Here is a 15,942-nt window from a genome sequence, read left to right as displayed (position 1 = left end):
TTTTCACCAGCAGTCATTCTCAATGTATTTACATAATAATAATTTAAAGTATTTTTATATACTTTTTATTATTAACTTATAATTACTGTCTTGACGGTGATTTTAATATAAATATGAATACTGAAGAAGGAAAAGTATTTTGTGACGTCTTGAAACACGTATATAGCCAGGATTTGAAAACCAATCCGACGACAAACATCAATTGAGACAGTTTTTGCAACCCATGATTGAAATGCCGTGGCGTTTATCGGAGTCCAACCAGAAAAAAAAGAAGCCTTAATAAAGCGATCACAACAGTCTAATAGTTACTAAGAAAATCTGTTAGGTTATCGGGTTATATTTGTACTAAAATATATAAATCAAAAAAAGTAGTTTGAAAAAAACTTTTTTTAAAACTATTTTTATGAACTTAAACAGTCCGACGTTGGAATCTCGGCGTCATTTGTTTTTGAATATTTAAAAACTAGTTGAATTTCTTTTTAAAATTTACCCTCTGTTGTGTATTTTCTTCAAATTGACATTTTCATTTTCTTAAAAATGAACGCCATTTTTTTAAAAATGAAAACATGTTAACATAACAATCAAAAATATGCTTTACAAGTTCGTAAAAGTTGCTAAATCTGCTTATTATTTATTAAAAGGTTCTATTTTGTAAGACGACAAATTATTTAAAGTATAGTCTTGTAATGTCCATCTTATATATTTGTAATCTAGCGTAGAGTGTTAAATGAAGTTACGAAATGGATCAAAGAAGCAATTTTTCTGCAGAAAACGTGTTAAATACTCATCTACTCTGCAAAGCACACTCCTAATCATATAGGCTTAGCGACGAAACCCCATAAATTTCAACACGATTCGAGACGATTCTCGCTTAACTCCGTAAATATTAGTCCCATCACTATGAAACACGAAGTTTACAGAGCATTTTCTTGCCAAATTGATCGCCAAGCCAGCAAAACTGTCGCCAGATTCAATCTTTCATAAAAAATACATCAGGGGATATTGCTTTTATAAATTCCGCGATTCTGTTACAATTTTTCTTATTAAATTTATTATTTAGGGTTCATCTGAGATATTCAGACACAAAAATCAAGAAGATTTACAAAGACATACAACTATTAGATACATCCACATTAGTGGCTTTTTGCTTTACCTTTGAAAGTAACAGCGTATATAATATTATGTTTGCCTACGACTATCACAAAAAGTTGAAAACTTTAGTGTATACGATAAATTCTGCTTTTAATTTTCAAATTTAACTTTGCAAATGCATTATGATTTGGAGCTTTCAGTGTGCTAAATGTAATTTCAAACCAACAATTAACAATTCCAGAACTGATATAATTTTGTGAATTATTCTTTAAATTTGGGTCATTGTAGTTTTGTGCATAAACATTATACACCATATAATTTTTAATTTTCTGAATGTACATGCTACTTTCCCGAGGAAACTGAATTCCGTATAAACGATGAGGACATATAATAGTCACTGCATGGATTATATATTTTTCTGAAATAGAAACAGGAAATCTGTTGTGTGAAGATTAAGCAATTGATAACTCGTTAAGCTCTACTTTTTTTGGTTTGAGGGCGGTACTACTTGGTGCTGTCTCTCCTATTGTGCTATCTGTCCCATTCTACTTAACGAAGGTTTATAAGCCTATTTTGAGCACACAAGCCTGAAAATGTATGCAATTGCAATAACCAATAACCAATCTACTTTTTTTAAAAAAATATTTTATAACAGTCGCTGGGCAGTCGATTCAAATTCAGAAGACAAGGGAATCCCTGAATCTAGTATTGGGAGAAATTTGCCTTTATGGAGAAATTTGAACTGTAAAACGTGAACATTAATTATATTCTTATTACATATTTAGTATTCCATGTTTTGGCAAGAGCAGTTCTTGTGATTTAGATTTTGAGTTTTTTAGAATAACGGTGTGTGTAAATATTAATAAAAGTAAACAGTAAATGAACTGCGTTTTTGTTTTGTAAAGTTGTTTCTTACATTATCAGAAGTGGGATAAACAGGCAACTGTAATTAGTTTTGAGTTTAAAATGGCATTTTTATCGCGACTTCGTAAAGATCAGTTATGTTACGTAGCTAATGAGTTATCTGAAGATGTTTCGTCTATTACTTTGAAAATCCCTGACTTGAGAAAGTTAATATTGAATAGCGAGAAATACGATGAAGAAATGATTCGAGGAATGGTCGAAAATATGGTTAAGAACGCCGAGCGCCTTCGTCAAGAAGAGAAAGAAAAAGCCGATTGCGAACATGCATTGGAACTCAAGAAGTTAGATATTGCTGCTAAAACTTCAGAAGTAGTCGAAACTGAAGTAATAACATCGGCGCCAAAAGTTGATTGGCAGTCACAACTGAGAAAGTTTTCTACGAGTAATGTGGATATTAGCCTTTATTTAGAACATTTCGAGAGAGTAATGAAAAGAGTACAAATGCCAAGTACATTGTGGATGACATGCTTAATTAACCAGTTACCAAGTGAAATTGCCCAAATGATAATGAGAGAACCAGAAGAACAGTCGGAAAATTATGACTATGTTAAAACTCTGTTGCTTAAGTGTTACAGACTAAGTCCTGAAAAATTTCGACAGTTTTTAGACAAGACCACGACCTTGAAACGTATTTTAATGGGTGGACTGCAGGACTTAAAATAAGTAGTTTTGAGAGTTTAAAAGACCTGATCATCACTGATCGAATAAAAGCTCACGCGCCTCCAGATATACGAGAACGTCACTTGGATCAGTGGACCCATATAATTTCAACTTATACATTAGCTGAAAAGGTAGAAGAATTTATTGAACTCAAAGATGTTTTTAAGAATCATATTCAGTATAATAATAAATCTAGTAAAAATAAGTTTTTGAAGGAAGAAAATATCGCCAAAGGCAAACAAACAGAGCCAAGTCGAAGTACAATTAATAATCAAACTGTTTGCTACAATTGTTATGATACCGGCCATTTTGCCCGTGATTGTGTAAAGCCAAAACGTCCAAAGTTTTGTACTGTCTGCAAAACAGAAGAACATGGTACAAAAGAATGTCCAAAGAGAGCGTCTTTCCCATTAGTCAATGCAGTTTCGTTTTTACCCAGTTCCAGTAATAGAACAACGAAGAATATTATCATGGAAGAAGTAAATTCTAGTGCTCTTATGGATACCGCTGCTTATATATCTATGTTAAAATATAGTTTTGCACAAACGTTTAATAAAAATATACATAAAAATATAGTTACACGAATTCGAGGTATTGGAGGTGTAAGGGAGTCACTAGGAATTATCATACTTAATGTGACTATAGACAGGGTAAAGCTGAAGGAAGTTCTGTTTTATGTAGTGACTGATGATACATTTGAAGGCCCGGATGTTCTCATTGGGAATGACATCATTGACTCACCCGAGATAATAATGGTTAGAAATCAAGATAGATCCAAGTTTGTTCATGTGGAAGAGCTGGATTTTTTGCATGATTTGCAGATTAATGAAATGCCTGATAGGGTTGTGTTGAAGATCCTCGAAAAGTTCATGATTGAACCGTGTACAGTTCAATTGGTAACTGTCTTCAATGCATGTAAATCTTAAAACGGATTTATTTCTTGCAATGGTCGAGATGATCTAAGCAAGGATGTTACGTTTGCTATCCACGATGGTAAATCACAAGTGCCCGTCGTGAATCCTAGTAGCTTAAAATTACAATTAAGCAAAAATCGTGTTATCTTGCGAGAAAATTGGGTATCTGAAAATAGTTACCATTCAATGGTTAAGGAAGATGCGGATTCAACCCCAGCCGTTTTATTAACAAAAGAAATTGTGCAAAATCCTATCGATAGAGAATGTGTTAAAATTGGACCATCAATAAATAAAGAGCAACAGAAAATTTTATGCGATTTGTTAAATGAATTTAGGTTGTGTTTTGCTTTAAAACAAGATGAACTAGGATGCATTAATAATATTATAATGCCTATCGTTGAGACACCGGGTAGTAAACCTGTTTCTCGTTCACCCTATCGAGCTTCAAACTACGAGAGACAAGTTTTAAGAGAAATCGTTCAAGAATTAAGAGATCAGGGTGTTATTCGTGGCAGTTCTTTAGAATACAGTAGCCCTGTTTTGCTCGTATCTATGAAAAACGGTGATCATCGTATGGTAATTGATTACAGACATTTAAATTCACAAACTATTAAGGATAAATTTCCATTACCCTACATCGATGATTTGCTTGAAAGACTGTCTGGTTTTAGTTATTCTGCATCCTTGATGCATGTCAAGGATTTAATCAGATAGCAACGGATGAAGAATCCTCACGAAAGGCAGCGTTTACAACTCCTGATGCACATTATAAGCCTACACGTTTGTTTTTTGGCTTATCGAATGGACCACCTGTTTTTCAGCGAGCGATGTCATTAGCTTTGGGTGATTTGCTTTGGAAGGGCGTATCATGTTTCATTGACGATATGTTCTTAGGTTCGATCGGCTTTGATGATATGATAGTGAAGCTTCGACAAGTGCTTGAAAAGTTGCTAAAAGCTGGGGTAACACTGAAGCTATCTAAATGTGAATTCGGAATGTCAGATATTGAGTATTTGGGATTTGTAATTGATAAAAATGGAATACGACCAGGCCCATGAAAACTTGCTGCCATTGCTGAATACGCCGTTCCTAAGACCAAAGATGAATTGCGTCGTTTTCTTGGTTTAACAAGTTTCTTTCGCCGATTTATAACACGATATGCTTCAATTGCTGAACCCCTCACAATGATGTTAAAGAAAAATTCATCGTTTACATGGACTGATAATCAAAATGATGCTTTTGAAAATTTACGTTCTAAATTAGTATCGAGACCAGTGTTGAAACTATTTGATCCACGCGATGAAACTGAATTACACACTGATGCAAGCTTTGTTGGATTAGCTGGAATGCTCTTGCAACGAAATAAGTCTAGTGCTTTTCAGTTAGTTTATTCCGTAAGTCGCCGTACAACTCCTGAAGAAGAAAAGTATCATTCAAGTCGTTTGGAACTGATAGCTGCGGTATGGCCAATGACTAGACTTCGTTCTTTGTTGTTGGGTTAGCAATTTACATTAGTCATCGATTGTTCATCAATAACATAATACTTGAATACGCAAAAGAACATTAAACCCTAGTTGCGAGGAGGACTGAACTGTTGAGCGAATTTAATTATAATGTTAAACATCTAGATGGTACTAAAATGGCTCATGTAGATGCCTTTAGTCGTTCACCAGTCGAAGAAAGAATTTGCACACCATTGCATGAAATAGACATTACGAGTCCTATAGAACTAACAAGAGAGCCTACGGTATTTTACATCTCTATTGAAGAAGACAGGGTAGCCCTCATACAAGCTCAAGATCAAGATTTGCAAAAAATTGTATTTTCCTTAAGAAAACCAAAGACAAATAGGTCACTAGAAGAAAAACAACTAGCCGATACTTTCGAGTTGATTAACGGAATACTTTATAGCCTTCATTATGAATATGGTGATAGAAACAAGACACGAAAGTTGTTTGTAATGCCAAAATCAATGAGAAAGTATCTTGCTGTTCGTTTCCGTGACTTTTCTGGTCATTTTGGAGTTGAGAAAGTAATTCAAATGATATGCCAACAGTTTTGGTTTCCACGTATGGCAAGTTATATCAAGTAGCATATACGACAGTGTGTGGTATGTGCATTTACAAAAGTACCAGGTGGTAAAGCTCAAGGTAAACTTAATTTCATTCCACCTGGTAGTCGCCCATTTGAAGTTGTTCATATGGATTTCCTAGGCCCATTTGTAACTAGTTTAGTTCGCAACAAGGAGCTTTTGGTTCTTGTCGACGATACGACTAAGTTTGTGCGCCTCCGTCCATGTCCTAGTTGCTCAACTAAAAGCGTTTTGAAGTACCTTGATGAATTTACTGATCATTTTGGTTCTCCGAGGCGAGTAATTGCAGACAGAGGGAGATGTTTCACGTCCTTGGCGTTTGAAGGATATTTTAAGCAATTAGGAATCAAGCATACATTAAATTCCAGTCAAAGACCACAAGCTAATGGACAAGTTGAACGCATCAATCGTATACTTATTCCAATGATATCTTCCAAATTCCAAACGGAATCTCACAAGGATAGGGATAAAACATTACCAGAAGTACAACGGTGTATTAACTGGTCTCCGAGTAAGTCGACTGGAAAACCTCCTTTTGAACTCTTGTATGGATACACGCCAGTAAAACCTGGATATTTTTTTCAAGATCTACTACCATCATCAAATGACTACGTAAATCCAACAAAACTGCAAAGAGATGCCCAGGAAAGTATTATCATTGCACAAGAAAAGATGAAAAGGAATTATGACAAACATCGATGTGATGCATTTAAGTACAATATAGGTGACGTTGTGGTCGTAAGACGATTACCCGAACAAACTGCCTTATATAACATTAAAACCCAAGTTAAGTACAGAGGTCCTTTAATTGTCATCAAAATATTACCATCCGACACTTATCAAGTTGCTGATTTACGCGCAGTTGGACAAGGAAGAAGACGGCAACATAATTATACGACTACCACCCACGCTTCACAAATGAAACTAATTTCATCTGGTCAACGACGAATATCTGTCTGATGATGGGGACAATATCATTGGAAGTAAGGAAAACTTCATTGCTTGTGAACCCATAAACGACAACAACAGTACGAATCAATGCAACGACGATCCAAATAAAACTTTAAACCACGATAAAAGTAGATCAAAGAGATGTAAAAGTGTGCCGCCTCACTTGAAGGATTATAAGTTGTTTCGAAGGGACGAGGTCGTCCAAAAGTCAGGATGGTCGAGTGTAAATGCCGACGGCAAAGAGATTCTAAACTATGATCCGTCTTCCAGTGAGGATATTTCACGTCAGCAATGTGATCGATGGAAGCCGGATGCAGATTCGTATCGACCAGCCATTGCTGGGATTTGAACCCGGGTCTCCTCATTGGAAGGCGAACACTCTATCCCCTGAGCCAAGTAACTTACACTGTTTTTCATCTCAATAATGATACAATTTTGGATAAATAACAACATTAAAATATCATAGCTGTAACAATTGACTGTATAAATTTTAAAACAATATATTCTGATAGAACCCTTATTGTAAACAATTTCATTCAGTGATTTAAAGTAGCATGAGTTGTTTAGAAGAGGTACATTATATTAATATCCTTGAAATAAATCAGGAAAACAATCTTGAACTAATATTTATGTAATAATCAGTTCATCCAGTATAGTATATAATTTTGCATATTTGGTCTTACACAACTCTCGATTACTTTTAGCGTAATAAAGACACTTTTTTGTAGGGATACATATACGTTATTTTTAGTTAGTTTCCTTTTCCCAGAAGATAAAAGAAATTCCATGTTATCTAGTGGGAGCAAACATTTCTGGAGAAAAAGAACTTACAGCTTCTTATAAAATTCTATGATCTCCTATTCCAAAAACTATATCAAAAAGAAACAGTGAATGGAAGAGATTTCTAGGTCTCGTTTTTTTAATCTAAATGGAATATCTTTTTCCTAGAACCAGTTTCTTTCACTTCAATTAGTTTGAAGCGTGACTCCAAAGCACGCAGTACATCATCCCTCAAAAAAAAGTATAATTGTTAATTAAAATTTGTTGCTTGCCTGTGTTAAAAATATTCCGAAACATTTTTAAAATTATGAAAATTCATGGATAGATTGTTTATTATTGTAATTTGCTTGTTTTAATAAATCAAATGTTTCTTTATATTTTAAAAAAAGTGTTTTTATTTAAACTCAGAAATATTTTTTTCATCGAATATCAGGTTTTTGTAGAATTATTTCTAAAGATATTGTTTTATTTATTGATATATTTGAAAAAATTAATATCCAAACAATTTATTTTAAAGTTTTGGCTAAAAATATTATATTAAATTTATCTCAAGTAAAAGCAAGGGATATTTTGGGGAAATATCTTGTGTGTGACATTGCTCGCAATTTTTTAATCTCTAATAGAGTATTTATTAGAATCCAAAATGAAATTTCAGTGACGTAATTTTATGTCGCAATTAGTGTTGACATCAGTTTTAGGGCTAAAAATCAAGAAAATTGTTTAGAAAACCAAATATACAGGGTGACTCTAAAAAGATGGGCAAAATTTTAGGAAGTGATAGTACACAACCAAGCAAACAATTTTTATCAAAGAATGAATGGTTGAAAACAAAACGCAAAACCGCTAGCGGGCGTCAAAGACTAATGAGTAGACAAAGACTAATAGTATGTTCTTATATGAGCCAAAAACACACAAAGAACAATGAAGTTAAGTTATAAAAGCAAACTTAATGGCATGTGATTACAATAAGTGTTCAAAACAGTGGCTGGTATATATATATATATATATATATATATATATATATATATATATATATATATATATATATATATATATATATATATAACAATAGACTCTCCCAGGTTTTCATGATGGTTTCTCGCCCAGGAACAATGTTTTCATGGGGGGCCCATTAGGACCCATAATCCTTATAGAACAATTCCTGACGTCTTTAATCTACTTGAACATAGTTGCAGACCAGGTTCACCCATTCATGGCTACAGTTTTTCCTGCGGGGGATGGTGTTTACCAACAGGATAATGCACCATGTCATAAGGGTAGAATCGTCGAGGAACATTCCAGTGCCTTTCAGGCATATATGGCAACGTTACTTTTAAAAAGTAGCGAGTAAAAGTATAAGTATTTTTAAAAAAAAGTTACGAGTAAAAAGTAAAAAGTTCCTATTTTAAAAAGTAACGAGTGAAACGTACAAGTAAAAGTACAAGTACTAAACAAAAAAGTAACGATTTAAAAGTACATTTCTAGGGAATCGAAAATTCAAAGTAACCTGAAATTTTATTGAATAATATTCTTATGTTTCTTAATGTTTTTGAAAAATTGTTGTTATTTATTTAATTATTTTTAATTTTGAAGGTTATGGACGTTTATTTATTTTTAAATTCGGAAAAATATTATATTATAATTTTAAAATAAAATCGTATAATATAATTTTAATATCAAACTTTTTTATGGATTTGCTCGAGAAAGAAATTTTATCTATTGATTTTAATTTTTAGTTTATTATTTTTATTTATTTAAATTATCATTGATTTAAAATTGTTTTACTCTATAGAAACGCTTTTCAAAAGCACAAGCATAAACAAAGCAAACATGGGGTTTCAGATAGCTTTGTGTTATTTGAGCTAGTAAAAAATAATTGAATGCGCAGTATAACTTGAAACAGAACAGTCTACAGTTTTATTTGTAACAATGGCTAATGCTGAAGTCATGCGATATAGTTTATTAATGAGAAACGAATATCAAAATTTACGGAAACGACAGCTCTTTATTCTTTCCCTAGTCTTAATAACTATTCCCTAGTATATATTAACTTAAAGAGAGTCTTTTTTTTTATTTAAATAAAAATTTATATTTGCTAATTCAAAATAAATATATGTTAATTTATTTAAATAAAAAAAAAGATAAAAGTGGTAGAAATCATATTATTACGGAATAAAATCTAACTAAGATTTATGTTAATTTCAGAACTATAAAATTTTTTTCTAAATTTTGTTTTTATTTTCGGAAACTTTATTTTATAAATAAATTACCTTGTTCGACACATTTGATAAACATTATAACTTATGTTAGAAAATAAATTTTAAAATAATGCATTCATATTATAATATTTTTGATTTTCTTAAATACATACTACATTTCCATTAAATAAAGCATTGTTTTTATAATTTAAAACTTTAACGTTAAAAAATGTAGAACTTGTGCCAAATTTTTTTTTGTAATAATAATATGAAATTAGTTATTTAAATTATTTAAAAAAGCATTCAATGCGCACACATTGTTGACAAAATGTTTAATTAATACATTTAAATGAATGAAAAATGTTTCAAATAATCTAAAATGTTATTTTATAAATAAAAAATTAGATATTAAAATATTACTTACTTTTCTCAAAAAAGATGAAGTCTTCTTAAAGCAAAGTTTCATAAGTAAGGATAATCTCAATCTATGCACATTAGCCCAGGTCTCCGCGAATAAAAAGGGAAGCGTTTTTCTCTTTTCTTCTTTATGGTTACTTTTTGGACAAGTAGCGAAAACCAAAATAAATCAAAGTATCTTTTGTGCCACAATTCTGGAGAACACACTACTCACAATGATAGTTGCAATCAAAAAAAGATCATAAGAGCGGCCATTTCCCCTTCAGGAATGACAATTTTAGAAGGTCAAGGCATTTAAACACGAAGTTAGCTGTGAATGCTTATATATTGCACATTAATTTCATAAATTAAAAAAACATAAGCATTTTCTTTTAATGTAATTTTTTTTAGAAAGCTTACCGAGTTTTAGAAAAATGTAACGATTTCATTCGACATTTTTGTTACAAATACTTGTATTTTTTCCCTAAAAAAGGAACGAAAGTACAAGTAAAAGTACTAAATTTAAAAAGTAACGAAGTACAAGTAAAAATACGTACTTTTTGCTTGTACCGGCGGGACAAGTAACGAAAGTAAAAGTACTGCCATACATGCTTTCAAGTCATGTCTTGGCCCCCAAATTCACCAGACCTTAATCCAATAGAGCATTTGTGCTCCTACTTGGAAAACCAAATTCGTGCTGCCGCGCTACCCCCTCGCAATGTGAGGGAATTGCTGGACCAGTTGGTGAGTGCTTGGTACCAGATACCTCAGACTACCTATCAGCACCTTGCAGAATCAGTGATACGGCGAGCGTTAGCAAATTTAAAGTCTTCAAAGTAATCTAAATTTTTTTTTGTATATTTATTAGATAAATTTATTAATATCTTACAGTCAGCAGTGTAGTTTATTGACTTTGCTCAAGAAAAAAAAATAAAATAGAAATTAACCGAATTCTGAATGCCAGGAAAATGAAATATTATCTTAGAAGTTTAAAAAACAGTTATTTTAAGCTAATGGTTAGTAACTCAACTTAAGCCTTTGCATTAGATGGACCATTATATGCTTAAATTCATTCTTTTATTCACTGTAGACAGAATCGAAAATTTTTTTGTTGCTGATATGTACAGAATAAAATTGTGTATAATAATCAATCATTAAATAAATAAATAATTTTGATTATATTCAAGCATATTACAATCTTACATAAACTTGGTTTTAGGTTTATATTTGTTTTCCCTCTTTACATTATACTGTTTAAAAAAATTTCTGGTAACTGTGTCAATCTCCTGACATTCATATGCCAGGATAATGACAATTTGCCGTTTTATAGCATTTAACTTTACATTAATTTCGCATTCAGGCCTAAGACGTTTACATTCCACAGAAAACAACAGGATTTCTTGAAATAACTCAGGAAAATCTACGAAGTTTATGTTATTAATGATTTCAAGAAGACGAAAATGACAACTTAGAAACCTACTCACCTTGTAAAATTTTTTGAAATAGATTTTGAAACCAGAAAGTTGGTTCTATATTCATGCAATAAGACATGTTCAGATAAGATGGTATTCTAATCAATCTATTAACATAAAATATTGATTTGCTAGCGCTATCTAATTTGGTTAGAAATCACTAAATAAAAGTAGCCAGGAAAATGACTGATTTTCATGTGACAAACAAATTATTGGCAGAAAACATTATTTTCAACAAAGTTTTTGTAAATAATACCCTCTGCATATATTCTAGAAATGCTTACAATGGTTGAGATAAAAAAAATTAGATATTTAAAAATTTATGGGAAGTTTTGAAGATAGTTATTATTGGAAACTTTGTTTGGGACATGCCACAAACATGAAAATTGAAGTTCAATTAAATTTTTTTAACTATACAAAACAGTGAATGCTAGTACAAGGTCATTTTAAAATGCTAACAGCAATGCTATTTATTAAAATTTAAAAAAGAAAGTTATAGTAAGATAGTATTAGATCCAGGAGCAAGAGACTGTATATATATATATATATATATATATATATATATATATATATATATATACCCTCCATTTATTTTCATTAATAATCATTGAACCCTGAATTTTAGATCTAAATATAAAGATTTATATGATTATTACATTATTGCGGACAGCTTGTATGCGTATGATAAATCCTAATAATGAGATTCTAGAGCTACCACCCTTTTTTAGATAAAGGCATCACTCTTTTAAAAGAACACAATGTACAAATGAGTAAAGTACTTTATATAAAATAATAATAAAATATCATGTTGTGAACATTATTGTGTAGTGATTAACAGTAAAAAAGTCCTGATTTTCGATATAATTTTTGGTTTACAGCGAGAAATAAAGATGAATGTAAAACAAACATGGGTGCTGGATATAATTTAATATTCACAACGAGAAATAAGGATAAATGCATAGCAAGCACATGTGTTGGATATAATACCTGGTTCTTCACGAGGAATAAAAATGAATGCAAAGCCAGTATAGGAGTTGGATATAATATCTGTTTCACAACGAGAAATAAAGATGGGTGAAACCTTTCAAGTGCCAGTGTTGCAAGTTTCTTAGTTTTAATAAAAAGAGCTAGTAAACATTCCAAGGTGGAGATACTCAAAGCTCTTTTTTCTATTGTCTTATGATGATCAATTATCTTCATGCATTTTAATGTTTTTCTTTGCTGATTTAAATTTTTAATTCTTTAAAAAGTATTCATTCGTTAAAAAAATTTTAACCGGTTAATACAAAAGTGATTGATTCTAACATGAATTCAAATAACTCCGTCTTTAATCTTTTTTCTTTCATCTAATGTCTTTTTAAAAACTTTTATAACTAAAAAACCTTTTTTTGTTTTCGATTCTCTAAAGTTTTCGACGTTGTTAATTAGACTCATTTACTAAAAGAATGTTTCATTTTCATCGAATGTAAGTGGGCTTAGTTGTTATTTTTTAAGCTAACATCTTTAGATTTTTAATGTTATAGTTTCCAACTAGCAAATAATTTTGAAAAAATAGTTTTTGCAAAAAGTTATTTAAGATAAAAATGTATAAGTGGAAATCATTTATGCAAAAAACCTTTTCAGAGTGAACACGTATTCCGAGTAACCCTAAAACAAGTAATTAAATCAACTTGGTTATTTTATAATGAGAGAAAAATAATTAATTTATGAATAACTAAATATAGCATAAAACATAGTTAACATGTTTTTATTTCCTGTACACAAATCCTATTTTTTTATTCTGAAAAGAAATTGAATTTGCAGTTTTTGTGCGTTGTTTTTAACAGTAAATTCCTCATTTTCATCATTGTAATATGCTGAATTTATGGTTATTTTTTTTAACTATTGAAGTCTAATACCTTAAATAAACACTTCGCACTACTTTAAATCGATTAACATATTTTTATAGTAATCAAAATGCAAATACGAGGTCAAAAACTAAGTTTGTTGATAAATATGCTGTGGTGACAAATCAAAATGATTATGACAAATTTTATTACTATAAAATTTGGGGCTAAATCTATAAAAACACATCTAAATGCAATTTTTAAATACATATCTATGTAAACAAAATAAGACTTTTAGTAAGTTTATAACTTTGAAGTACTGAACTTGCTTTGAACTTACCCTCTTTGAAACTGTTTATCATCAATAAAAAAGGGCATCACAGTGATTGTGGAAGTAGATAAGCACAGTGATCAGGAGGCTGAATCTTCTGGTATTTGCATAATGAAATATTCTCTTAATCCGAAGTATATTTCAGCATATTATTTTGTGCTTTTATTATTTCATGCTTTTTGTTATTTTTGTTATTTGTTTTTCTTCTTTCATTTTAAAATTTCCTTTACAAATACATTATATATATATATATATATATATATATATATATATATATATATATATATATATATATATATATATATATATATATATATATATATATATATATATATATATTCTATTTGCATCAATAATAATTAGAAGTTATATACCTAATTACAAAAAAATATATATATATATATTTACGAAGCAGAATATTTTATTAAAGAATTCATAGGATTCTCATTTTTCAAAGTGTTTTACATAGTAACATAATACTAGGGAGTGTCATGCTTTGTTAAGCTTTCCTAACAAAACCATTAATGGAATAAGATAAATTAATAAACTAATGAAAGTGCTTTTATTCCAAATACTTAGATACAAATACTGTCCAAAGAGACTTAAACTATTAGCCAAAACTCAACTAGATACGAAATTTACTTTCCCGCATGTTTCAAATGTCACATTACTTTGCATCAAAACATTCAAATCTCATTAATTTTGCTTAAGTATATGCATATATGCGTGTGTATATGCGATCAAACTTTCCAAATTGAAGTTTTCTCCTCGTGGCAAAGAAAGGAAAACAGCTGGAGTGTTTGGAAGAAGGGTAACAAACACACACGCCTAAATTCTATTATAAACAATGGCGTGAGAAAGATGTCTAGTTGCGCTAAAGACAATTCACTCACTTGCATTTGTTAAAACGCCATTATATGACAGGATGAGGAAATGAAACTGCTTGCTTATGGGTGAAATTTTCCATCAACCGCTTTGTCAAAGCTTTAAAGACTGAAGTTTAATTTCTATCTTGTGGTTAAAATGTTGAATTCGGTCTAGGGAATATGCTCAGAAAGGACACAATAACAACTACTTTTTATTTCGAAGAAAATTTCAGTAATATATGTTGCTGCTCAGGTTAGAAGTTATGCGCATTAATGAATCATAATGCTTTCGAGTTAAAATAACTTAGCATAAACATATAGACAATTCAAAAATAATAAAATAAAATAATAATAAAAAATAAAATAAAAATATGCTAATGTACGTTCATCAGTGACACAATAAGAACTGCTTATCATTTCATAAAAAAAGCTTCAATAATATATGCTGCTCTTTAGTTTAGAAATGATTCGCATTAATGAATCATAATGCTTTAAAACTACATGAAAATATGGAGCATACGCAAATAAAAAAAATCTATTAAAAATAAAAACTAAATAAATAAACAAAACAAAAATAAATGCAAATAAATAAATAAAAATAAATAAATAAATAAAAATAATTAAATAAAAATAAATAAATAAATAAATGATTAAAAAAAAAAAAAATAAGTGTATGTGAAATTGCGTCCAACAATGACACAATAACAACTGATGAATCATAATGCTTTCGAACTAAAGTGACTTTACATAAACATGCAAAAATAAATAAATTAAGAAAAATATGCGAAACATATTTCTAAAAAAGCGGTAGAACAAGTTTTTAGTTGCTCAGAATAAATACAATAATAAATACAACAAATATTTTGTTCTTATCCTGAAAGTATAAAATTACTTGCTAAATATTTTCCTTTATAGAAAGTAGCAACTGCTTACTATAGATAACTTTTTCTTATTATTATTAATCAATAATATCAGTAACACTTAAGTTATTTAACTTTAGAACGAATCACATATCCTCCAGCATTTGTAATTTTTATTTTTTCATAGTAGTAGTGAACTAATTTAAAAAAAAAAAATAAAACTCTTAATACTTGACAAAGTTAATTTTTTTTTCAATTAAAGTTTTATACTACCTGGAATTTTGTATGCATTTTAAAATTACTGATATATAATGGTGTACTAATAAATTCTTTAAAATTAATTAAAATATTCATTCATCTTTTCCCTACCCATGGGAAGTGCATTTTGTGAAACTACTGGAATTCTGTAATTGACGCAGGGTATAACATTAGCTCTCAATTAGTCATAATTGTGTTTAATTTAATGGACGTAACATTTGATTCCGCTTTTCTCACTTTTCTCATGAAAATAGTTCATTTTTAAGGAATAAACAGCAGTACTCCAATAAATTCATAATCTGATGTTATTCATTTACGAAAC

Source organism: Parasteatoda tepidariorum, chromosome 3 (assembly GCF_982258835.1).
Source record: "Parasteatoda tepidariorum strain Cologne lab strain chromosome 3, Ptep-v5.0, whole genome shotgun sequence".
Classification (NCBI taxonomy): Eukaryota; Metazoa; Arthropoda; class Arachnida; order Araneae; family Theridiidae; genus Parasteatoda; species Parasteatoda tepidariorum.
This window is presented reverse-complemented; position numbering follows the sequence as displayed.